Source organism: Macaca mulatta, chromosome 14 (genome assembly GCF_049350105.2).
Source record: "Macaca mulatta isolate MMU2019108-1 chromosome 14, T2T-MMU8v2.0, whole genome shotgun sequence".
In the NCBI taxonomy this organism is placed as follows: Eukaryota; Metazoa; Chordata; class Mammalia; order Primates; family Cercopithecidae; genus Macaca; species Macaca mulatta.
Window position 1 is genome coordinate 130,633,141 of NC_133419.1, and position 25,793 is coordinate 130,658,933.

The 25,793-nt window shown below is 43.4% G+C and overlaps 1 long non-coding RNA gene and 1 pseudogene across 2 annotated transcripts in view; both read left to right on the plus strand.

Annotated features, from left to right (window-relative positions):
- Nucleotides 1-5,918, plus strand: part of LOC144334496 (uncharacterized) — a 47,905-nt gene extending 41,987 nt beyond the window's left edge. The window contains exon 3 of the long non-coding RNA XR_013404431.1: nt 5,381-5,918. This is a non-coding gene — a long non-coding RNA (uncharacterized LOC144334496). The remainder of the gene's footprint in view (nt 1-5,380) is intronic.
- Nucleotides 5,919-8,848: 2,930 nt separating this feature from the next.
- LOC106993543 (uncharacterized) overlaps nt 8,849-25,793 on the plus strand; it is a 33,049-nt pseudogene continuing 16,104 nt past the window's right edge. Inside the window, exons 1-3 of the transcript XR_013404550.1 lie at nt 8,849-8,867; nt 11,847-11,948; nt 19,328-19,481. The product of XR_013404550.1 is annotated as an uncharacterized LOC106993543 (transcript). The remainder of the gene's footprint in view (nt 8,868-11,846; nt 11,949-19,327; nt 19,482-25,793) is intronic.

The following is a 25,793-nucleotide window of genomic DNA, read 5'->3' on the forward strand; positions in this document are numbered from 1 at the left end:
TATTATAAAGCCGTATCATTAAACAATGCTGTGAGTTGATTTATGTTCCTTCAAAATTCATATATTGAAGTCCTAACTCTCCGTACCTCAGAATGTGACCTTATTTGGAAATAAAGCCATTGCAGATACAATTAGTTAAGATGAGGTAATAATAAAGTAGGGTGGCCCCTAATCCAATATCACTGGTGTCCTTTAGGTAATAAATTCCATTGGCTTTTCTTTATCTGGAAATGTCTTAACTTCTTCCTCATTTTGAAGGAAAGTTTTGCCAGATATATAATTCTTGGTTGACAGTTGACTTTCACCATTTTAAATGTCATCCCACATCCTTCCTATCTCCAGCGTTTCTGATGAAAAATTCGGTGATATTCTCTTTTTTGTGTGTGTGTGTGCTAGTAAAAATCTTACAATTGTGGTGTTTTCATTGAAGATTCCTGACTGAGTTGCATCTCTCTTGCTGTTTTCAAGAGTCTTTCTTTGTCTTTTGATGGATTGATTATAATGTGTCTTGGTGTGGATCTTTTTGAGCTTATCATACTTGAAGTTTATTTGGCTTTTTGGAGTTGTTGATGTGTGTCTTTTACGAAATTTGAGGTGTTTTGGCCAAGGTTTCTTTAATACCTTTCTTCCCCTTTTTCTCTCTCTTCTCTTTCTGAGATCTCTATAATACATATATTAGGCTGCTTCATGGTAATGCATAGTTCCCTCAGACTCTATTCATTTTCCTTCATTCTTTTTTCTTTCTGTTCTTCAGACTTTATAATTCTAATTGTCCTTGTCTCAAGTTTGCTAATTCTTTCTTCTGCTTGTTCAAATTAGCTGTTGAATCTTTGGTAAATATTTATTTCAATTATCATAGTTTTCAACTATAGAATTTCTTTCTTTCTTTTTTTTTTTTTTTTTTTTTTTGAGATGGAGTCTTGCTCTGTTACCCAGGCTGGAGTGCAGTGGCACAATCTTGGCTCACTGCAACCTCTGCCTCCTGGGTTCAAGCAATTCTCCTGCCTCAGCCTCCCAAGTAGCTGGGACTACAGGTGTGTACCACCATGCACAGCTAATTTTTTTATTTTTAGTAGAGATGGGATTTCACCATGTTGGCCAGGCTGGTCTTGAACTCCTGACCTCAAGTGATCTGCCCGCCTTGGCCTTCCAAATTGTTGGGATTACAGCCATGAGTCACTGTTCCTGTCCAGAATTTCTGTTTGGTTTCTTTTTATAATTTCTTATCTTTTGGTTTCTTTTTATAATTTCTTCTTTTTGTTGATATTCTTATTTTGTTTATATGTCATTTGTCTTAGTCTGTTTGGGCTAGTTTAACAAAATACCATGAGCTGCGTAGCTTATAAACAACAACAACAGATTTGTTTTTCATAGTTCTGGGAAGTTCAAGATCAAGAAGGCAGGAGATTTGCTGCCTGGTGAGGACCTGTTTCCTGGTTCATTCACAGCCATCTTTTTACTGTGTTTTCATAGGACAGCATGGCTAAGAGGCCCTTTTTTTTTTTTTGAGATGGAGTTTCGCTCTTGTTGCCCAGGCTGGAGTGTAATGGTGCAATCTTGGCTCACCACAACCTCTGCCTCCCAGGTTCAAACAATTCTCCTGCCTCAGCCTCCCAAGTAGCTAGGATTACAGGCATGTACCACCATGCCCAGCTAATTTTGTATTTTTAGTAGAGATGGGGTGTCTCCATGTTGGTTAGGCTAGTCTCAAATTCCTGACCTCAGGTGATCTGCCCACCTCGGCCTCCCAAAGTGCTGGGGTTATAGGCATGAGCCACCACACCTGGCCAAGAGGCCACTTTTATGAGGAAATTTGTCATAATTACCGAATTACCGCCCAAAGGCCTCCCTTCCTAAGATCTTGGAGGTTAGGATTTCAACATATGAATTTTGGGTAGACACAAATATTCAAACCAAAGCATTCTTTCCCTGATTTCCTTTACTTCTTTTTCCTTTAGGTTTTTTTTAAATCATATAGAGTTTTGTCTAAGTCTGAAGCCTGGGCTTCCTCAGGAATGGCTCCTGTCAATTTATTTTGTTGTTTTGAATGAGTCGTATTTTCCTGTTTCTTTGTATACTTTGTGATTTTTTAAATTGGGCAAATGTCCAATCATTATAATATGGTGACTGGAAAGGACATTCTTCCCTTTGTCCAGGGTTTGCTGTTTTCTTTTTCTTTTTGTTTTTTGGTTGTTGAAGGCTGTAATAGTCTGTTAGTTTTGAGAGTTTTCTTAACTATTTTTGCAGAGGCTATTGTGTTGGATCACTGAAATCTCTGTTCCATTAGCTCATGTTTAGTTAATGCTTTAACAAAGATTAAACAACGATGTTGTTTAAATGCCAGCAGTTTTGTCAGTGTTTGTAGATTGGCCTTATCCAAGGGCATTCTTTTTTTTTTTTTTTTTTTTTTTTTTTTTTTTAATTTGAGACAGAGTCTCACTCTGTTGCCCAGGCTGGAGTGCAGTGGTGCCACCTTGGTTCACTGCAACCTCCGCCTCCCAGGTTCAAGCAATTCTTCTGCCTCAGCCTCCCAAGTAGCTGGGATCACAGGCACATACTACCATGCCCGACTAATTTTTTGTATTTTTAGTAGAGACAGGGTTTCACCATGTTAGCCAGGATGTTCTTGATCTCCTGAACTTGTGATCTGCCCACCTCAGCTTCCCAAAGTGCTGGGATTACAGGCGTGAGCCACCATGCCCGGCTGGTCCTAGGGCATTCTTTTAACACTTAGCCGAGCTTGTTTTGTGCCTAGGGATCAGCTCAAGGTGGAAGCTTAAGGTCTTCTCAGGTCTTTTCTGAGCATGCATCTTGCATGGACATGCACATGGCTTCCTAAATTCTCTCATATATATGGCTGCTTTTGAGCATCTGAATTACTTAGTTGTACTACAACTTCTCCTCTGGGGTTTAGATGGTCTGTTATATATCTTCACCCGTAATTTTTTGTCCCAGGAGTCTGTGGATCTGCAGTCGCCTTGCTGGTTTTATGAGTAGTGCCTACCACTTTCTTCAACTGAGTCCTAAGTTAGGCAAAACAGAGACTATCTCTTTGTTTCAGTTTTTCAAGTATCTGCCACAACAGACATACATAATAATTTGTGAACAAGGTCTGTTATGCTCCTTCTGGTTCAAGAAAGGGTACTGGGAACTAGGCTGTTGCCAGTTCAAGACCAAAACCACATAATGGAGAAGGGTGGGGTAAGAGTGAGTAATAAATAATGTCACAAAACTTTCCTACCATTTTGAAGATGGCTTTTTCTTGATTGGACATTTGCTTAGTGGCTGTCAACTTTGTTTTCCAGAGTTCTGATAAAGTTGGTTCAAACAGTTTCTGCTTGTTTTCCCCTCATATGTGTCTGTGGGGAAATAAAAGCTTCACCCTTCCTAGCCTGCCATTTTGCTGATATCCTTTTCAACATAGTTTTGCCTTTACTTGGACTTTCACCAAAGGGCAGCAGAGGACTCGGCATGTAACCTAAATGAAGGTGTGTGCAATAACAATATAACGGTGGGAACAGAGACACTCTTGGCCACTGTAAAGAAACTTGGAATCCTAACTTGGAGATTTAGGATTTTATAGACGAGGAATCTAGGAGGATATTGAATGACAGTTGAGAACAGAGAAGCTTATAAAATGCAGTTTTGTCCAGGTAGTAAATTGCTCGGGGAGCTTGTGCTTGCTGACAGTAGGGGACAGCTGCAATTACATGCTATGAATGGTTGGGTCTGATTTCTGGTCACAAATTAATTCTAGCTTATGAAGGGTCCTGAGCAGTGCCAAAAGTGACCAAGTAGAAGAATATGTGAAAAGAATGAGATGACTGGTTCTGGTGTTAAACTAGAGCCTCCCCTCAGGGTTCAGAGAACCTGTCTAATTTACTTCATCCCTTATGGCACCTTTCATATCAGCTTGTTTCACCCTGCCTGTGCTTCCCAGTCGTATCTCAGAAGTGACTGGGGGAGGTAAACCTCTGGTAATTGTCTCCATTTCTCCATTACTGCACTCTTTTCCCCATCAGTAGTATCCCCTGCTTCTCCTCTTAGTTTTCTCCTTCTACTACTTATCCTCCTTTGCCTCCTACTCCCTCTGAGGAAATATACTCCAAATAAATAATCTCATAAATGAATTCACACTAAGGTGGACATAGTCAATAAAACTTGAGTATAAACCTTCCCAGGGGCTACTTGCATTTTAACAGAAGCTTACATTTCAAGAAAAAAGAACAAAAAATTCTAATTATGAAACTCCATGTGTTAGCTGTTTCATAGGAAAGAGACTTTTTAGAGGACCTGGTCCCAACTCAGAATATTTTTTCTGTTTTCCGGGTACAATCTAATCCAAAAGGTCAAGATGAGGAAATTCTAAATCAAAAAAGAACTTTAGAAAACCAACATTTTCCTCCCAATAGGAAAAGAAGATCTGGGGCTGATTTGAGCTGTGACATCATTGGATAATGACCTTTTACACCTTTCTGGCCAAAGACACCAGGGATAAAACCAAGACCTTGCCATATTGAGAAGTTAGGCCAGGGGGATTCTCACCTTGCTACAGAAAAAGAAAGGCTGATGAGCAGGAGTAGAACGGATCTAATTTAGGATCTTGGCTATTTAGAGGATAATAAGCAGCCTCCATATGTTTATATGGTCTTTCTTCCTACTCATTATCAGAAAATCTTCTTTGGGAAACAGTGTACCAAGTGGGGAGGTGCCAATGCTAGAAGAATGGGTACCAGAAAATAAGAGCAATAAGAGCTAAGAGCGGGAAATACATATCACCATGATTGATTTAACTTTTCCCAGCCTCTGTTCCTTCATCTGTAGTGTGAGAACAACACTATCTACTGAAGACAGTTAGAACCCTTTTTCTTTAATAGAGATGTAGTCTTGCTCTATTGCCCAGGCTGGTCTCGAACTCCTAGCCTCAAGTAGTCCTCCCACCTCGGCCTCCCAAAGTGTTGGGATTACAGGCATGAGCCACCACACCTAGCCTTTCAGAATTTTGAATAATGATTAGGAAGACCTTCCCCATTCCAAGATTATAAGAATCCTCCCATGTTTTCTTCTAATACTTTCATGGTTTCATTTTTACATTTAGATCTTTTTTCCATTTGGATCGTATCCTTGTGTATGGTGGGAGTTGGGGCTCCTACTTTCATTTTTTCCAGAGGCCTATCCAGTTTCCTTACAACATTTGTTGAACAGTCCATCTTTTCCCACTGATTTGTAAAGCCATCTTTAAATGATGCAGCTTAAAAAAAATTAATGGCCAAAGTATTTATCATTATTGGAGAGATACATTAGAATTATTCTTGTAGTTTATAAAGAGCTTCCCATCCCTGTCTCATTTTATTTTTTGTTTTTGTTTATTTGTTTTTAGATTGCCCATGCCTGGAGAACATAGTGGAACTCCATCTCTACAAAAAAATTAAAAAATTAGCTGGGCATGGTAGCGAGTGCCTGTGGTCCCAGCTACTCAGGAGACTGAGGTGGGAGGACTGCTTGAACCCAGGAGATCAAGGGTGCAGTGTGCCATGATTGAGCCACGGAACTCCAACCTGGGCAAGAGAATGAGATCCTGCCTGAAAAACAAAAACAAAAACAGACAAAATTTTGAGTCCATAAAATATATGATTGATAAATGCAACTGCATCAAAATTAAAGCTTTTGTATGGTGAAAAACGTCTTTAGAAAGAAAGTTAAAAAACCAAACAAACAAGAAAGAAAGTCAAAAGACAATCAACAAACTGGGAAAAAAGGTGCTTTGGAGTTGGCCTGCACTGGCTCATATGAACTGATTGTTATGTTTTCAGGAATTTTGCAAGCTGGTTGTCAAACACAGTTATTATTAAAAATTAAATTATAGAAACATAATTAAATAAAGTATGTTAGAATCAAAAGTAATAAATACTGAAAAACTCATCACTTCCTAATTATTTAACTACATTTTGCTATCATTAATGCTTGAGGTTTATTGTTTTGGGGGTTTTTCTTTTCTTTTTTTTTTTTTTGAGATGGAGTCTCACTCTGTCGCCCAGGCTGGTGTACAGTGGGGTGACCTCGGCTCCATGCGTTTTCTGCCTCCTGGGTTCAAGCGATTCTCCTGCGTCAGCCTCCCAAGTAGCTGGATTACAGGTGTGTGCCCCACACCTGGCTAATTTTTGTGTATTTAGTAGACAGGGTTTTACCGTGTTGGCCAGGCTGGCCTCGAACTCCTGACCTCATGTAATCTACCTGCCTCGGCCTCCGATGGTGCTGGGATTATAGTTGTAAACCACCGTGCCTGGTCACATCTATTGTTATGTTTGTGTTGTACGAATGCAGATGTGTGTTTGTATTGTATTGTGTATATAATTGTGTGCTGCTGCACATTTCTTCTGAACTCCACATTTAGTGACATAACGTTGGTAGCTTGAAATTGTCCATCATGGGGCTATTTACACCATGGAAACTGGCAAATGCTATAAACCTGAGTTCATTTTTACCAGAGAGCCATTGTTATTTACCAACACACCACCGGAAAAAAGTGCTTGCAACATGCACGACAAAGAAAAGGCTAATCTCTGTATATACAATGTGCTCCTATAAGCCAAGTATCAAAAGACTGCTAACATAATATAAACATAAGAAAGGTATGAATAGTCCCTTCCTAGAAATAAAAAGGTGTTCTGCCTCACAGCAAGAGAAACACAAAGCAGAACCCTACTGAGATTTGATTTTTAACCTATGATTGGCAAAAATTTAAGTTTGATAAAACTATTGGCGAGGCTGTGGGGAAACAGGGATTCTTTTACCTTGCTGCTGAGTGTATAGATTAGTTAAACCCCTTTAGAAGCAATTTGGTTATATGTTTGTATATGTAAGTAAAATTACCTGCAGGCACAGTGACTCATGCCTATAATCCCAGTGCTTTGGGAGCCTGAGGCAGGGGGAGCGCATGAGGCCAGGACCTCGAGACCAGCCTGGGTGTCTCTAGAAAAAACATAAAAAATTAGCCAGGTGGTGGCATGTGCCTGTAGTCCCAACTACTTGGGAGGCTGAGGCAGAAGGATCACTTGAGCCCAGGAATTTGAAGTTACAATGAGCTATGATCATAACACTGCTCTCCAGCCTGGGTGACAGCGTGAGACCCAGTCTCTCATAATAATAATAATAATAATAATAATAATAATAATAAACCAAAATTACTAGTCCGTGGACTCTTTGACCCAGCAATTCTGTTTTTGAGAACTTATGCTATCTATTTTTTTCTTTTTTTTTCTATTTGAGACGTAGTCTTACTCTGTTGCCCAGGCTGGAGTGCAGTGGCATGATCTTGGCTTCACTGCAACCTCTGCCTCCTGGATTCAAGCGATTCTCCTGCCTCAGCCTCCCTAGTAGCTGGGATTACAGGTGCCTGCCACCATGCCCGGCTAATTTTTGTATTTTTAGTAGAGACGGTGTTTCACCGTGTTGGTCAGGCTGGTCTTGAACTCCTGACCTCAAGTGATCCACCCACCTCGGACTCCCAAATTTCTGGGGTTACAGGCGTGAGCTACTGTGGCCAGCCTAGACCTTTGTTTTTTTGATAGAATTGGAAACAGCACAGATGTCCATCCATATTGGCTGGTTTAATAAATTTTGGAATGCCCATGCAAATGGAAATAATGAGAACTGTAAAAATAATGCCAGACAGCTGGGCGCGGTGGCCTACACCTGTAATCCCAGCACTTTGGGAGGCCAGGGTGGGCAGATCACCTGAGGTCAGGAGTTCGAGACCAGCCTGACCCACATGGAGAAACCCCATCTCTACTAAAAATACAAAATTATCTGGGCATGGTGGCGCATGCCTGTAAGCCCAGCTACTCAGGAGGCTGAGGCAGGAAAATAACTTGTACCTTGGAGGCGGAGGTTGCAGTGAGCTGAGATCGCTCCATTGCATTCCAGCCTGGGCAACAAGAGCGAAACTCCATCTCAAAATAAATAAATAAATAAATAAAATAAAATAAAATAAAATAAAATAATGGAAGGCACTCTCCAAGTTGAGGGTGGAAAAATTTCTAAGTGACATTATTAAGTGAAAAAGCAAGGTTGATATCAAAGTGTTGTGTTATCTTTTGCATAACAAAATAAAAATATATTTGTATTTGATTTGCATAACAAAATCTGGAAGGATAAACAAGAAACTACTAATGACAATGGTTAAGGGAGGAGTCTGATGTGTACGATGTGGGAACTGGATGCGTAGGTAATGAGATAAGATCAAGACTTGGCAACATCCTTTTGGACTCAAATGTTGAGCTGTGTCAACATATTATCTTTTTATAAAATTAATTGAAATAAAAGAAACTTCATTAGCGACCATTTGATTGTTCAGTTCACTAGTCACTCAGTACACAGTTATTGAGCATCTACCATGTGGCAGGCGCTGTTCCAGGAACTGTGCCCAGAAGATAGGCACCAGATTATGCAAGTTGTGATCTACATGCAGCTCAAGAGTTTGTGTCTTTAATCACAGAAACCACCCTTTGAATGCCACAGATTCCATTATGCCCATCCAATAGTTTCCTCCCATCCCATCCAGTCTCTTATCCATGACCTCACCATGGTAACAATATCCCCCATGGCCATTCAGATCTAGTAATAACTTAATGTTTGTCTTTTCTGCGTACGTTTTGTGTGTATATTTTTACATCTTGATTGTCTTTCTTTTTTTGAGCATGTTGTTCCATCTGGTTGGTAGAATATGATATGAAAAGGTCAGGACTTTAATTTTATGGACCATTTAGCTTCATTTGGAATGAGAATAAAGCTCCCATGACCAGAGATTTACCCATCAATCTGAGCCAGAGGCTTAGCAGATGTCGGCATGTCCTTGATCACTGGAGGTCAGAGCAGGAGATCATAGATGGTTTGCTCCCTTCAAACCTATTATCATTACCAGGAATGTCATCAGTGGAACACAACTTTTAGACAGTTTGGCAGAGGTATTATATTCGTAAATAAAAGTAAATATGTGTCTGTGTGGGTGCACTTGTGTGTGCATGTGTAATGTTTTGCAATCTCCTTGAGGGCAGCAGAAACAATGATGAAACCTACAAGCATAATCCCAGAAATTGACAAAGCACATTTGCTCACATCTTTCATGTCTGCGCTCATATACCATCTTCTCAGAAAGCCTTTCCCTGACCACCACTAGAAAGTAACTTGCCTGAATTTTTGTCTGTTTTGTCCACTCTTGTACTCTCTTTCATGCCAGTTCTTACTGTATTTTTTCCTTTTTTGTAATTGCTTACTAGATGGTGAACTCCTTAGAGGGAAGTACTGTACATATTTCCTCCATGTCTCCGGTACCCCACACAGTGCCTGACGTTGAGAGGGCTCTTAATAAGTGTTTGTGAAAGACTGATAGAGAAATACCCTATGAAACAAGAAACTGGATAACATTGTAAATATTTCTTTGGTTTGGGGGAATTGGAGTCTAAAGGGCATGCTTTGTTTTCCGGTTGGGTGGGCTGGTGTACTGCTGGGTGTTTTTGGTAAATGTGAAGATTCCTCCTGCCTAGTTAGCCTGCACTCTGCATGCATGCCATACACAAGGCAGCTGGCTCACCACAGTGGACTGTGACAGTTCACAGCTCCCTGCCAGCCAGTTAGACTGTCCCATCAATCTGTCCCAGAAGCTCCCACACCCTCTCATCTGACAGTAATTCAATCCTTTCCTTGGATTTCTCTGATCACCCGCCCTGTGTTCTCCTCTCTCCTGTCCCTTGCTGTCTGAGCTGCTCAGACTTCAGCAGCCATATGGACTAAAGCAAAAGTGAGTTCATCCACAGAGCATGTGCTTGGGCAGCCAAGTCCTCCAGGTTTGAATAAAATGACCCAACGCATTTGGTATTCACTGGGCAGTCACACAGGGACATGTCCATTCTAGGATGTCCCTCACAAAGGCCAGATACTGCCTCAGCCAGATTTGCCTAAGTTCTTTGACTGGGACTCCTGGTGGGAGGCATGGGAGGTCAAACTCGTTCCACTTTCCCATCCTATTCGCTTCCCCCCCGCCCCCCACCAATTCCTCATTCTACCAACCACTGGTTTTGCCTTGATGAATTCCAACAGGAATTCCCATTCCTGGTTCCATTTGGATTCTTCCCAAATTGAAATCCCTCACCTGGTCTGTAGCTGCAAATTGAAAAGACTCAAATTATGGCTTTTATAGACAACATACTACTTTATTTCTTGGGGGCAAAGAACTGGCACTGGCTAATGAGTTCTGTTCCAATGTACAATGCCCTCTGATTGTGTATTATATATTAGCACTCTGGGCTTGAAAGAGACAATTGTGTCATGTTTGCCCATTAATCGAGAATACTCATCTCAGCTGCACTGTGTTGCATGCCAGCCAAACTTGTCATTCTCATACCCAACAGCTTTTAATTGTTGTGTTGCCCTTTCATGACAACCTTTCTCGGAGTTTGGAGAGCAAAAACAGAGTCCTACCTAAATATCAGCTCCTTCCCACTCTGAGAAAAAAAAAGAATCCATTTAGATGGAAAAGATTTGGGTTTTCTCATTCCCAGAGACTGACAATGCTTCAGCGATTTCCAGTACCCATCAAGTCTAAATGCTAGCTATGGGATTGCTTCTTCTGGTAAAGTTAGGAAATGTATCATACAAGAAAAGGGCTCCCATGACCTCACAGTAAGCTGGAGACTAAAATAGAAGAAATGCCTTAAAAATCATTGTCGAGACCCGATTCAATGCAAGTAACAGAAAAATCTAAAGCAAATTGTCTTAGGTGAAAATTTTTATTCACTCATATACCTGAAAAGACCCGGGATAGTACTGCTTCAGTCTATCTAGATTCAGGGCTTGAAAATATCTTCAAGACTTGGTCCCATCCTTGCCACATGTTTGTTCTTCTGTTGCTGCATAAACCTCTGGTCAGGGGAGCTTTATTCTCCTTCTTGCCCATCTTGTGGCAAGATTGTGGCCGGCAGGTCAGCAGCAGGCTCTGAGCTCTAGTGAAAGTCCCCAGATTGAGTCTCATTGGACTAGTTTGGGTCATGGTTCTCATTCTGAACCAATCACATTGCCCACGGGGAATGGAGCCTGAAAATTGGCCAGACCTAAGTCACTCCTGCCCCTAGACGTGGAAGGGGTTAAATCCATCCACCCAAGCCATGAAAACTGAAAAGAGAGGTGGTGGTGGTTCTCCAGGAAAATCCATGGGCTGTTACCAGAAAAATGGGGAACAGATGCTGAATAAGCAAGAAAAACAGAGGTGCTGTCCCTTCATCTCAGCATCAGGACTGAAGGTCGAATGTGTTGTACGTTGGTAATGTAAGTTAATGTCTTCTCCCAGAACCCTGTCCAGAATAAAGAGCACCATCTACTGAGTGCCGGGCCCTGTGCCCAGTGTGGTACATCCTTTCATTTAATCCTTACACCTGCCCTGCCCTATGATGGGCTCCCTTTTCTAAATAAGGGAAGGAGGCATAAGGAGATTAAATGGCATGCTTGAAGCCACACAACTGCTAAAGCCTGAGTCGTTATTTAACCCTGGTCTGACTGCAAAGCCCGTATTTATTCTCCTTTTGTGTATTTCCCAAACTTGCCTATTCACAAGACTCTCTCGGGGGTGTTTGTGAAAAACGCAGGGTCTCAGGCACTCCTCCTGGGAGATTCTGATTCAGAAAGTCTGGTCAGAAGTCTGGGAATCTCTTTTAACAGGTGTGCTCAGTAATCCTTATAATTAGACAAGGTTGAAAATGCATAATATGCTGCCTCCCACAGGTTAAAAAATACCTGACACGGCCATTGCACAAACCTATCCCCCTTTCTCTGCTCTTCCTTTCCCCACAAAGGCCTGAGAGGATTGCTGGCATTGCTACAGCTGCCCATCATGTTCACTCCACTCTCTAGAGCAGTGCTCTGCAAAGATGGGGTGCATAAGAGGTCCAACCAGTGTATGGGAGGCAATGTTTCTTTTTTGTCAATTTCTATTTAATTTTTACCCTAAAAGAAAGAAAAATTCAGCTTTTACTTTTACAAAAATTTTAATATCCAAACTAACACTAGTATTCTTTTTTTTTTGAGATGGAGTCTTGCTTTCTCACTCAGGCTGGAGTGCAGTTGTGCAATCTTGGCTCACTGCAACCTCCGCCTCCTGGGTTCAAACAATTCTCTTGTCTCAGCCTCCCGAGTAGCTGGGACTACAGGTGCGCACCACCATGCGCGGCTAATTTTTTTAGCCAGGATGGTCTCGATCTCTTGACTTCATGATCCACTCGCCTCGGCCTCCCAAAGTGCTAGGATTACTGGTGTGAGTCACCGCCCCGGCCAACACTAGTGTTCTTACTCAACCATGAGCCCAGGGCTATATATGGTGCCTGAGGTGTCCTAAGAGAATCCCACAATACAGGGGATCATGGTGCTCCTACTCATTTGCTAGCTTCCAAGCAATTGATAATGTATCTGTATTGAAATGAAATTACAGATTATTTGTCCACTCTCCTGTCCCCTGAAGTTGCCAGTCATAGAGACAAGTATGGTTTCAGAGACACGTTTCACAAAATCATCAGCAAACATACAGTCCTTATATTATACAAACTGTTTCAGAGCATAGAAAAGGGGAAAACCTACCCAGATCTTTTTACGAAATTAGTGTAACTGATTCTAAAGCTGACAAGAACAAGAAAATAATCTATTAATCACACTTAAGAATGTAGCTGCAAAAATCCTAAATAAAATATTAGCAAATTTAGTTAAGCAGTGTATTAAAAACAGTGGTGTAGCAGGACCAGCAGCAGACAAAACCCCTCAGACACGGAGTTAAAGAAGGAAGGGCTTTATTCGGCTGGAAGCACCGGCAATACTCACATCTCAAAAACCGAGCTCCCCGAGTGAGCAATTCCTGTCCCTCTTAAGGGCTCACAACTCTAAGGGGGTGCACGTGAGAGGGTCGTGATCGATTGAGCAAGCAGGAGGTACGTGACTGGGGGCTGCAGGCACCGGTAATTAGAATGGAACAGAACGGGACAAGGATTTTCACAGTGCTTTTCCATACAATGTCTGTAATCTGTAGATAGCACGACCGGTTAGGTCAGGGGTCGATCTTTAACTACAGGGCCCAGGGTGTGGCACTGGGCTGTCTGCCTGTGGTTTTCATTTTTGCCTTTTAGTTTTTACTTCTTCTTTCTTTGGAGGCAGAAATTGGGCATAAGACAATATGAGGGGTGGTCTCCTCCCTTAGTGGGTAGCCAGTACTTTACATAAATAAATAGGATTTATGGGGTATAATCATGAGATAGTATTATTTTTCTCCTGTGATTGCACTTGGGGTTTTTTTGTTTTTTGTTTTCAGATAGAGTCTTGCTCTGTCGCTCAGCCTGGAGTGCAGTGGCGCCGTCTCGGCTTGCTACAACCTCTGCTTCCCAGGTTCAAGCAATTGTCATGCCTCAGCCTCCTGAGTTGCTGGGACTACAGGCCACGACTTTTGTATTTTTAGTAGAAATGGGGTTTCACCAGGTTGGCCAGGCTGGTCTCAAACTCCTGACCTCAGGCAATCTGCCCACCTCAGCCTCCCAAAGTGCTGGAATTACAGGCGTGAACCACCATGCCTGCTGTACTTGTAAACTGAATGTGGGCGAGTTCTTTCTTGTCTCTGAATGAAATCTCTGCCAGGTGTCACTGATTTTTCTGGCCACTCCAAATAAAAAGTCCCTTAACCATGAAAACCAGTCTCAGTTCGTGGATTAAGATATCTAGGCCAGGCACAGTGGCTCACGCCTGTAATCCCAGCACTTTGGGAGGCTGAGGTGGGTGGATTACTTGAGGTCAGGAGTTTAAGACCAGCCTGGCCAACATGGTGAAACCCCGTCTCTACTAAAAATACAAAAATTAGCTGGGCGTGGTGGTGCACACCTGTAATCCCAGCTACTTGGGAGGCTGAGGCAGGAGAATCGATTGAACCTGGGAGGCGGAGGTTGCGGTGAGCTGAGATGGCGCCATTGCACTCTAACCTGGGCAACAGAGCAAGATTTCATCTCAAAAAAAAAAAAAAAGATGTATGTCCCAGGTAGTAGTCAAAACTTCCAACACCACAAAGCATAAGTTATCTTGGCCCCCACCTGAGCCTGCAGTGGGTGGAGAGCCCGCAGTGGGAATGGAGGGTGTGGTACGTGTCTCATCTGTCTTCCTCAGTGGTGTTTTCTCCTCCTACCCACGGACTCTTTAGGTGGCCTCTGACTCCTGTAGGTTGAAACAGGGTCACGCCAGTAATCCCAGCACTTTGGGAGGCTGAGGCGGGTGGATCACGAGGTCAGGAGATCGAGACCATCCTGGCTAACACGGTGAAACCATGTCTCTACTAAAAATACAAAAAATTAGCCGGGCGTGGTGGCACGTGCCTGTAGTCCCAGCTACTTGGGAGGCTGAGGCAGGAGAATCGCTTTAACCAGGAGGCGGAGGTTTCAGGGAGCTGAAATCATGCCACTGCACTCCAGCTTGGGCGACAGAGGGAGATTCTGTCTAAAAAAAAAGAAAGAAAGAAAGAAAGAAAAGAAACGGAAGGAGGGAAGGGAAAGGGGGCAACAGGGAAGGTCCTACTTGCACAGCACTGACATGAGCTGGCATTAGAACTCCCTGAGGTGGATAGAAGTTTAAAGTTAACTTTTTGTAGCATGGAGCACTTTGTGAACTTTTTTCGAGATCGTGTTCCTCCACCCACCACCTGGCCCCTCCCTTTTTGGGAATCTGTCACCTGTCATTTCATTCTTGCAGGAGAATGTATTCTTTTTAAGTCTTCCCTTAGCAGCTCAGTGTTTAGCTCTGGTTCTAGTTCCAGTGTATATATATATATATATTTATATTTTTTATATATATATTTATATATATATATATATTTTTTTTTGAGATAGGGTCTGGCTGTCTTGCCCAGGCTGAAGTGCAATGGCACAATCTTGGTTTACTGCAACCTCCACCTCCTAGGCTTAAACTATCCTCCTATCTCAGCCTCCCTAGTAGGGCCTTCAGGCACATGCCACCATACCTGACTAATTTTTGTATTTGGGGTAGAGACGAGGTTTCGCCATGTTGCCCAGGCTGATCTCAAACTCCTGGCCTCAAGCGATCCTCCTGCCTCAGCATAGCTCTAGTTTTCTAGAAGCTGGTCCTCTTAACTGAATCGAGGAAACTTTACAATGGCAAACACTCTCTTATGGCTCACAACTGGCCCATGGAAGATGTCTTCATACTTTGCTCAGATAAACTCTGGGAATGTGGAATTTCCCCAGTGCCTCTCTTTGCTCTGCCCTCAGAGCGACCACCAGCCAGTCCCCCATCCTTTAGAGTTCTCAGATGTTAGATGCTGTTTTCTCTGTCCTTCATGCTCTGGGAGACTCTGAGGAAGAGCAAGAGGCCGAGAAGACTAAATTTCATTTTTAAAAAGAAGATGGTGGGACTTGTTCTATGATGTCATAAGACTTTTTTAAACTATAGAAATAAGAACATAGTGGGATGGTGCAAGAACTGGAAAATAAGTCAGTGGAATAGGATAGGAGCCCAGAACATCCTCACACATATCTGGACTCACTATATAATAAAGATAGAATTAAAAATTGGCCAGGCATGGTGGCTCATGCTTGTAATCCCAGCACTTTGGAAGGCTGAGGCTGGTGGAACACGAGGTCAGGAGTTCAAGACCAGCCTGGCCAAGATGGTAAAACCGCATCTCTACTAAAAATACAAAAGAATTTGCCAGGCATGGTGATGGGCACCTGTAATCCCAGCTACTCGGGAGGCTGAGGCAGGAGAATCGCTTGAACCCAGGAGGTGGAGGTTGTAGTGAGCTGAGATGGCACCATTGCACTCTAGCCTGGGTAAAGGACTGAGACTCCATCTCAAAAAATAAAAGAAATAAAAAGAAAAAGGGAGGGCAGTAAAATCTGGGAGATGTCTGCACAGGAAGTCTCAATTATGTTTGCAATGCTTAATTAAAAAAACAAAAATCCTGAGCTAGATCTCTAAATACCATTTCCCTCGGTGAAATGGCTGGTTCCAGGTTTGGGGCAAGATATGCACATGATGAGCATTGGAGAATGTGTTTCGCCAGGAAGTGAAGAAGCACTCCAAGACTACTTGGGATAGTGTCAAAACAGCAGAGGAACCACTTTGAACGGGTTCCCACTGGCTGAAGTGGGGCAATGTGTGCATCGAAAAGGATAGTAGTAATACAATGGATTAAAACCTATCAAATACATAAAAATTATGAGTTCACAATGATGCCTAAAAATGATAATAAACTCAAGCAACCCGATGGCTTGTCTTTGGAGGTTAGGGTAATAGTTTATTATTCTGAAAAATGAATACATAATGAGAAAGCATTTATTTTACCTTTCCTATGCCAACTATATTTTAGGATAACTAAGTAGTTGATAAAAGTAGTTCCTGCCTATGTATAATTCCAACTTATCAATGCAGGAGAAATTATAGATTTTTAAAAAATTACCTCCAATGAAATAATTGATCTAGGGCTGGATGCAGTAGCTCATGCCTGTAATCCTAGCACTTTGGGAGGCCGAGAAGGGAGGATCGCTTGAGGTCAGGAGTTTAAGACCAGCCTGAGCAACATGGCAAAACCTCGTCTCTATGCAAAATATGAACATTAGTGGGGTATGGTTGCACATGCCTGAAGTCCTTAGTAGGGAGGCTGAGATGGGAGGATGGTTTGAGCCTGAGAGGTGGAGGTTCCAGTGGACCAAGATTTTGCCATTGCACTTCAGCCTGGGCAACAGAGTCAGACCTATCTCAAAAAAAAGAAAGACTTGATCTAGGCAACAAGGCAACATTCATTAATGAGGCTAAAACTATTGGCTGGAGTATTGGTGGGGAACATTATAATGGAAGGGCCAGGCTGACTTCACCTACACCCTATGATCAATCTAGGATCAATTTTAGCCTCCCTACGAGTACGGCAGCTCAAACACTACGTGCCTCATGGTGTAATGCAACAGGAAGCATCATTTATACTTTCTTGCCTAAACAATTGAACCTGATTGTACCATCTTTAGAATTTGCTACTGCTTTGCAGGAAATATTAGGGACAGAAGAATGACTTAAATGACAAGAATACAGTTAGCTAAATCAAAAAGGTGGGACATTCCACTGGAAAGATGACCCAGTTTTTCTCCAGTAATTATGCATTATTCTCCAACCAAGATGGCATTAGAAAAAAAGGGACGGTGGATTTTTGGGATCAAATAGACTGAGAAGAGATAACGAATGCAACATGACACCCTTTTTTGCATCCCAGTTTGAAAAAATCAACAATAAAAAGACAATTTGAGAAAATCAAGGAAATCTGTGTATGGATTGGTATTAGAAAACATTAAGGAATTATTATTTTTGTTAAGTATGATGAAAGTATAGTGATTACATTTAAAAAATGTCCTTATCGTCTATATAAGGACACATTAGAGTGTAGTGAAGAGCCTAGGAAATTTTGCCTCCAAACATGGCACTCTTGCATGCTGATTATTTTAAATTAGAGGTCCTTGAAAGTAAGCAGATACTGAAAGATGTTATGCTCTGATATTCTCTTATCTACTTTAAGATTGGACCCTTGGCCAGGTTCAGTGGCTCACGCCTGAAATCCCAGCCCTTTGGGAGGCTGAGGTGGGAGGATCACTTGAGGTCAGGTGTTTGACACTAACCTGGGCAACATAGTAAGACCGCATTTCTACATATATTAAAAAGTGGAAAAAGAAAAAGGACTGGACCATCCAAAGAAAACACAATTGCCTCTCATCCCCTCACTGAAATCTCATTATCTATGGCAGAAAAGAAGACTGAGGAATGCAACCACACCTGGTTGACTTTTTCACAAGATAATGTCTGCCTCTGTGGCTCATTTGAATTCCAAAAAGAATCATTTACAAGTTAATCTCTGTCTCTGGGGTCCATTCGTTCTCCCTAACCATTGTTTACTACCCCTCAGATGCATGGCCTGCATTCTGCATCTCCCTCCACCTATGAAGAAGGGTGCAGAAGCGTCTGTACCTCACTGGGTTATTGTGTAACCATTCTCCTGCAATCCCCCAGTGTTTATGCATGTTAATAAAATTGTATGCCTTACAGAAGCAAAGCAAAATAACAAAAAAAATTGTATGCCTTTTTTTCCTCTGTTAATCTGTGTATTTATTTATTTATTTTTAGATGGAGTCTCGCTCTGTCACCCAGGTTGGAGTGCAATAGCGCGATCTCTGCTCTCATTGTAACCTCTGCCTCCCGGGATCAAGCAATTCTCCCACCTCAGCCTCCTGAGTAGCTGGGATTACAGGCACCCGCCACCAAGCCCGGGTAATTTTTTATTTTTTGTAGAGGTGGGGCTTGCCATATCAGTCAGGCTGGTCTTGAACTCCCGACCTCAGGTGATCCACTTGCCTTGGCTTCCCAAAGTGCTGGTATTACAGGCATGAGCCACCGCACCTGGCCAGTCTGTGTATTATCAATTCATTTCAACAGACTTAAACTTGAACCATCATGGGAAAGTTTGAACTTCACTGCAGTAACCTAGTGTCATACTAGACCCCTATTGACTCCAACAGAGATGGCACCATGTTCAAGAGACCAAAGAAAAGACCTAGCGACAGCGAATGAGACACAGGGTTTATTTGGGGGAACTTACATATAGGGATGGCTTAGTTGCAGTGGGCGGGACAGGAGAACCGCTACTATTGGTAAAAAAGCATGCAGTTTATATAGCATTTTCACATAGCATACTCCACCTAGCAACCTTCACCTACCAACCTCCATTTAATCCCCCAAAAGGGACTTGATCCCCTGTATTACCTGTGTTCCAAGTGATGGGCCAAAGGTTCAGATGTCCTTCGTAGATTAGGAATGGATCTCTTGGTTGGCTACTCCTGGATTCCTTAGCTTGGCACTCTGAACACACATTCTTCTTAGACCACAGAGTCATTCACAAGTCATGCTTCAGTGAAGTTAATGCTGTCAGGGGTATCTGCAACATGCATGGCGAAATGCCTTTCAAATGGTCTTTTACCCCAACCCTTCAGGGATCCTTAAAGAATGAGAAGTGAAAATGAAAATATAAGCTCCCCAACTGACTGAACGGACCCCCTCTTGGCCAAGGGGACCCCAGAGAGACCTTGGAAGCTAAGTTCCTGACCATGATAGGATGGAAGCTCAGAAATGCCTCGTTGTATCCCATCCCTCGCTAACCACCATTAGGCTTTCTTCCCTAAGGGCTAAACAGAAACCCTCCCTTTCAGAAGAACACTGCTGATTTCCACCAACCACTAACTTCTGACCCTCCCTTTTGCAGTTTCAATACAACAACTGCCCGACCTTCCTTACTGTCAGAGACCAGCAACCACAGAGCGGTTCCGGCTGGTCTGTGGAGGATGTACAGTGAGGGTCTTCGTGTCCTCTGCTTCACCTTTTGATCAGAAGGCTGAATACTCCATCAGTGGATCATGGTAATGCCACCATTTTTTGAACATGGGTCCTGTGGAGAGGCATGAAGCTCAATTGTGCATGTGCATATTTCTCCTTTCATGAATATTCCTATAGCTTATTGAATATGTATATGTGGCCACCCCGTTCAGTATAAATCCGTATTTTGTATTTCTGACCCTTGAAGTTCCTGTTTCTTTTTTGAGACGGAGTCTTGCTCTGTCTCCCAGGCTGCAGTGCAGCGGCACTGTCTCGGCTCACTGCAACCTCTGTCTCCCAGGTTCCAGCGATTCTTCCACTTCAGCCTCCCAAGTAGCAGGGATTACAGGTGCCCACCACCATGCCCAGCCAATGTTTTGTATTTTTAGTAGAAACTGGGTTTCATCATGTTGGCCAGGCTGATCTCAAACTCTTGACCTCAAGTGATTCGCCCACCTTGGCCTCCCAAAGTGCTGGGATGACAGGTGTGAGCCACCATGCCCAGCACAGTGCCTGTTTCTGGCTTCTGGATGGAGGCTGTGCTTCCCGGCCTGTTCGAATGGTCACCCTGCAGAGCACAACCTTTTATGAGAAATGAAGCTCTCCTTCCCCAAGTTTATGAACCTTACCATTCTTCAGTTTTCATGAACTACATAAACTGGCCAGATGCTTCACTCAAGGATCTATAATATGAGCATCTCAGTTGGTCCTACTGGGCGCCACAGCCTAAGAATGTAATACAAACTAGGAGGAGCAGATTCCCTACTTTCAGTGAGGTGGGCACTGGAGCAGAGCACTGGGGCGGCGCACCGGGGCGGCGCACTGGAAAACCCCAGTGTTTGTAGGGCTTAGAGGAGGGCACCAATGGGTGCAGCCGTGCGAAGGGCAGTGTCCTGGGGACCCTTGGAGACAGGCTCCAGCAACCTTCCAGAGCGCCCCTGGGGTGGCCAGGGGCTCCTGGAACCAGAAAGGCAGGGTATGAGGAAGGCTTCTACTGATGGGGGCTGAGCCCTGGGACTCTTCTGTCAGGGTCACCACCCCAGGCTGATGGGGCTTGAGGACATCTGGCCTACACTCACAGAGTGTAGATTAGGCATTTTACATACAAGCACAACAGTCCAAACCCTGCATCACCCCTATTTTACAGTTAGGGAAATAAAGGCAGAAAACCATTTAGCTTTTGACCTCTTCCAAAAGATGGGCGAGAACTATCTCCTGCCTCCAGGCTGCTCTCTCACCCCCACCATCCAGTAAATATTTCTGACTTTCTACACACCTTTGTCTAACATGCTGAAAAACTGTCAAAGGACTTGCAGGGTTCGGTCCAAGAGGTGTTAATAGCTACTATCTTCTTTCTGAAGCGTTTATCAGGAACTGCTGTTCTCACAAATCAAACTGTGAGAACATTTGCCAGGAATTTCCCTGGAGCCCAGGCTTCACTCTTCCTGCAGCATCAGAACGGGCATGTTTAGTGGTGGCGATTGCATTGCTTGAGGCCTGTGGCCACTACCAAGCCTGAGTCCATTCTGTCCTTAGAAGCTCCGCTGTTTCCATTTGATGCCCATGTCCCCGATGGAGCCCAGGAGAGGAGGGGGTGGCAACGTTTCTGTGGCACTTTGCCAGCGGCAAGAAGGCTAGGCTTGCCCTGAGAATTTCCGTTTGTAGGCTCTGAATCAAGGCCAGGGAGCTACTTGCCATGGAAATTCTGGTGGTGGTTTGGCCAGAGGAGGCAGGTATACTTGCAGGCAGCTACTGTCCTGGCCCTGCCAGCTGAACTGACGAAGCACCTGTGATGGATTCGTTTCTCACATTCCCACGATTTGGCAATTTCTTTTGATAAAAGTTTCCTCCTCGCCATGTCCATGGACTCAAATCTGGGAATTATGTTTGATGTTGAAAGACTTTTGCATTTTGGACTTGTCTAGACCACGTCTACCTTGTTTAGAGAGTGGGGCATCTTCTGGTTTGGCGCAGTGGCTCACGTGCCAAACTCCCAGCACTGTGGGAGGCCGAGGTGGGCGGATCACGTGAGGTCAGGAGTTTGAGACCAGCCTGGCCAACATGATGAAACCCTGTCTCTACTAAAAATATGAAAATTAGCCAGGCTGGTGGTGGGCGCCTGTAATCCCAGCTACTTGGGAGGCTGAGGCAGGAGAATTGCTTGAACCCAGGAAGCAAAGGTTGCAGTGAACCGGGATCCAGCCACTCATGGCACTCTAGCCTGGGCGACAGAGTGAGACTCCACTTCAACAGCAACAGCAACAGCAACAACAACAACAACAAACAACAACAGAGTACGGCATCTTCCTATTATAAGTATACGTTCATCTCTACTCTCTATAAAGACAAGAAATTAAGAAGGGGTTAATAAGAAGAGGATAAAACAAAGTAGGGTATTTTTCCTGGTATTCTTGAAGGTAATCCCATGATATGTGTACCAGATACTGAAACCAACGAAACCAGATATCAGCATCGTGCAGAATGGTATAGAATAAAGAGCTCTACATTAGGAGATGAGCACTGTGGCCTTTTCAAGGTGTTTGTCCACATTGGCCTTGGTTGGCTCCTCTGTAAAATAAGACTAAATAATGACTAACCGAAGTAAAGGCAAGAGGTTCAACCTGATCAACATCTGGAGTGACTTTCCTTTTCTTTAAATCTGGGCAATACTGACACTCTAACCATCCATTCACTCCTTCACTATTGCTTTATGTACTCATTGATTTGTACATTCGTTCACTCAACAAGTTTTCATTGAGGGCATATTGCATTTTCTGTGAAAAGAGCCCAACTCTGTAAAATATTTGAAGAGATTTATTCTGAGCCAACTATGAGTGACTGGGCCCTGAGACACAGTTTCAAGAGGTCCTGAGAACATGTGCCCAAGGTGGTTGGGCACCGCTTGGTTTTATACATTTTAGGGAGACATGAGACATCAATCAATACATGTGAGGTATATATTGGTTTGGTCTGGAAAAGCAGGACAACTTGAAGTGGGGTGGGGCTTACAGATCATAGGTGGATTCAAAGATTTTCTGATTGGCACAAAAAATACAAAAATTAGCTGGCCATGGTGTCACACACCTGTAGTCTCTGCTGTTCAGGAGGCTGAGGTGGGAGGATTCCTTGAGCATGGGAGGTCAAGGTTGCAGTGAGCCAAGATGGCGCTGCTGCACTCCAGCTTGAGAAATAGAGTGAGACCCTGCCTCAAAAAAAAAAAAAAAGAAAGAAAGAAAGAAAGAAAACATTCAGTTCCAGTAATCTGGGAAAGCATTAGGAAAGAGGTGATCAAGAAAATAAAATATGGTCTATCTATAGATGCTTACAGGTAGGGAACCAGAAAGCAACAGGAGGTGGGTGGTTTGGAACTAAAGGTCTCAGTAGCAGTGAATTTTGTCAGCATAAGCTGCCAGCCAGTTGTCTTGGTAGGGGCTGCCAAACTCAGTTTAGCAAGTTCCCACACAACCCACCTTGTTGGCCTCTGCAGTCTGCTTTTCTACTTGGGTAGAAACCATCAGTTTCTGGGGAAGGACTGTTGGCAGATGAGCTCGATGAGTCAGGGAATGAAGTTAGACCTAGGTGGTCTCCCAAGGGCAGGATTTTGACAAGACTGAAGTTTGACAATGAAGTTGATGCAAAGGCAGACAGGTGGTGCCCCCTGTGCCCTTTGTGTTGCCTTCCTGTGCTTCTAACTTGGTGTGACTTGTTCAAAATCCCTCCTACTACTTCACCAAGACCAGCTTTCCACACTCTGGAATAGATTTCTCTCTGTGGTCTGTTAGGCCACTGTGCGGTTTCCCCTATGGGATTCCTTTTTGTGGTTGGAGGTCAAACCCTTTCTTGGCTGCTGCTTCCAGGAATGTGTGGTGTGCGTCTCAGTGTGCTACACAGGAGGGTTTTATTTCACCTCCCTTGAATGGAATGGCAGTTATCCAGCAGGTTTGGGTGCGTGTATAAATAGAGGGATGCGTAAGCCTGCATTTAATATCTAGAACATAAACCAGCCACCACTGCGCGCTACACAGTCATGTTTTGATTAAAGGCTGCTGACAGCACCAGAGACCATGCTGTGGGGCCCAGCAAACCACCTAATCCCACTGCTTGATCCCAGGCATAGATGGAGCAGATTTCATTGCCAGGAACAGTTTCTTTCCAGCCACCAGCAGCTCTGAGTTTCTGCTGCTTTTCCTGCTTCAGCTGCTCATTGCTGATGACTCTGGGTCAGACAGGCCAGAGTGAACATGGAAGACTGAAGTGGACAGCTAATCCCCAAGTTGTAGTCTTTTTTTTTTTTTTTTAAAGCCAGAAGATTTAGATTCATTCCCCTGTGAATACTTTTGACTACAGAGCTGATGTCAGAAGAGCTGGTTGATTTTTTTTTTCTTTTTTCTTCTTTTTTTTTTTTTTGTGTTTTTGGCCATGAACCAAGAAGGGCCATTAAAAGTTCAGCATTTCAGCCAGGCTCGGTGGCTCATGTCTGTACTCCCAGCATTTTGGGAGGCCAAGGCAGGCGGATTGCTTGAGCCCAGGACTTTGAGACCATCCTGTACAACACGGTAAAACTCCACCTCTACAAAAAGTACAAAAATTAGCTGGGCGTGGTGGCATGCACCTGCAGTCCCAGCTACACTGGAGGCTGAGGCCTTAGGATCACTTGAGCCTGGTTAGTTGAAGCTGCAGTGAGCTATGATCAGACCACTGCACTCCAGCCAGGGCAACAGAGCAAGACTCCATTAAAAACAGACAAACAAACAAACAAAAAACAATCAGTTGTTCAGCATTTCTGTATCTTTGCCCAGCTTCCTACAATGTGCCATGTGAGAGTGTCACTTCCTAGTCTATATAAGATAAAGTATGAATTCCTGCTTCTGCTATTCAGATTTGTCACACTGTAGTCCCAAACTACCTTTCTTTTTCTTTTTTTTTTGAGACAGGGTCTTGCTCTGTTGCTCAGGCTGGAGTGCAATGGTGCAATCATGGCTTAAGGCAGCCTCCACCTCCCCAGGCTCAGGTGATCCTCCCACCTCAGCCTTTCAAGTAGCTGGGACTACAGGTGCACGCCATCACACCCAGCTACTTTTGTATTTTTTTGTAGAGATGGGGTTTCACCATGTTGCCCAGGGTGTTCTCAAACTCTTAGGCTCAAGGCATCCACCCACCTTGACCTCCCAAAGTGTTGGAGTGACAGACGAGAGCCACCACGCCCAGCTTCCAGACTGTCTTTTTGATCTTATAACCACTATACCCCTACTTCAACTTCTATGTAAGTGGATTGGCCTACTTTCCGTTTTCCAATGCCCCTTGTACTATTTGTCATTATTGTAATGGTCTCTTCCCCTAGACTCGCTCCCATTCTCTTTGCCTAGTGAAAGCCTTTCTGTCTATTAGGGCTGAGTTTGATTCTAGGGCCTCCATAACGACCCTCATCCACAGGTGTCTTTCTATAGCACGCATTATTTCTACTACTCAGTCAACAAGTAATTGTATCATAATCCATACTTTATTGTTGTGTATGCTGACTACAACTGAAAGATTTTAGATCGGAATTCTAGATTCTAGTCTTCTCTAGATTGGAAACCCCATGAAATCAGGGGTCATGCATGTGCTATGCGCTTGGTAACTCCTACAGTGTCAAGTGTTATGTTCTACACATGAGAGGGGTTGGAAAGTGCTTGCTGATTGAACTAATCATAATCCACTCTTGAAAAAGCAGAGTTGGCAGTATTTATTAGTGAAACAAGTGCCCTTTCAAGGACATTCTCTGACTAAGCACTGGAAAACTGACTGTGAAGTAGTAATTAAAATTCTCAGGTCTAGAAGGGAATCCAGAGAATATTAATCTCCTGACATCCCCTGGAGCCATCCAAAATGTCAGTTTAACTGATCTTACAGGTTGGGTTACTTTCAAAACTTTAGGTTTCTTGGGATTCTATGCTACGGACTTAGAAAACCTGATTTTTACAATTATAATCCCTCAATAAGTAGTTGATAATTTGTATTAAGGAAGGAACAACTGTGTCCAACTTTCTGCTAGATATTGTGGAGAATGCCTGGGATTTTTAAATTTTCTTTTAAACAGAGTCTTACTCTGTCACCCAGGCTGGAGTACAGTGGTGTGATCTCAGCTCACTGCAGCCTTGACCTCCCATGCTCAAGAGATCCTCCCACCTAAGCCTGCCATGTAGCTGGGACTACAGGCATTTGCCACCATGCCTGGCTATTTTTTTGTGTTTTTTGCAGAGACCAGGTTTTGCTGTGTTGCCCAGGCTGGTCTTGAACTCCTGGGCTCAAGCAATCCACCCCATTTGGCCACCCAAAGTGTTGGGATTACAGGCATGAGCCACCATGCCTGGCAT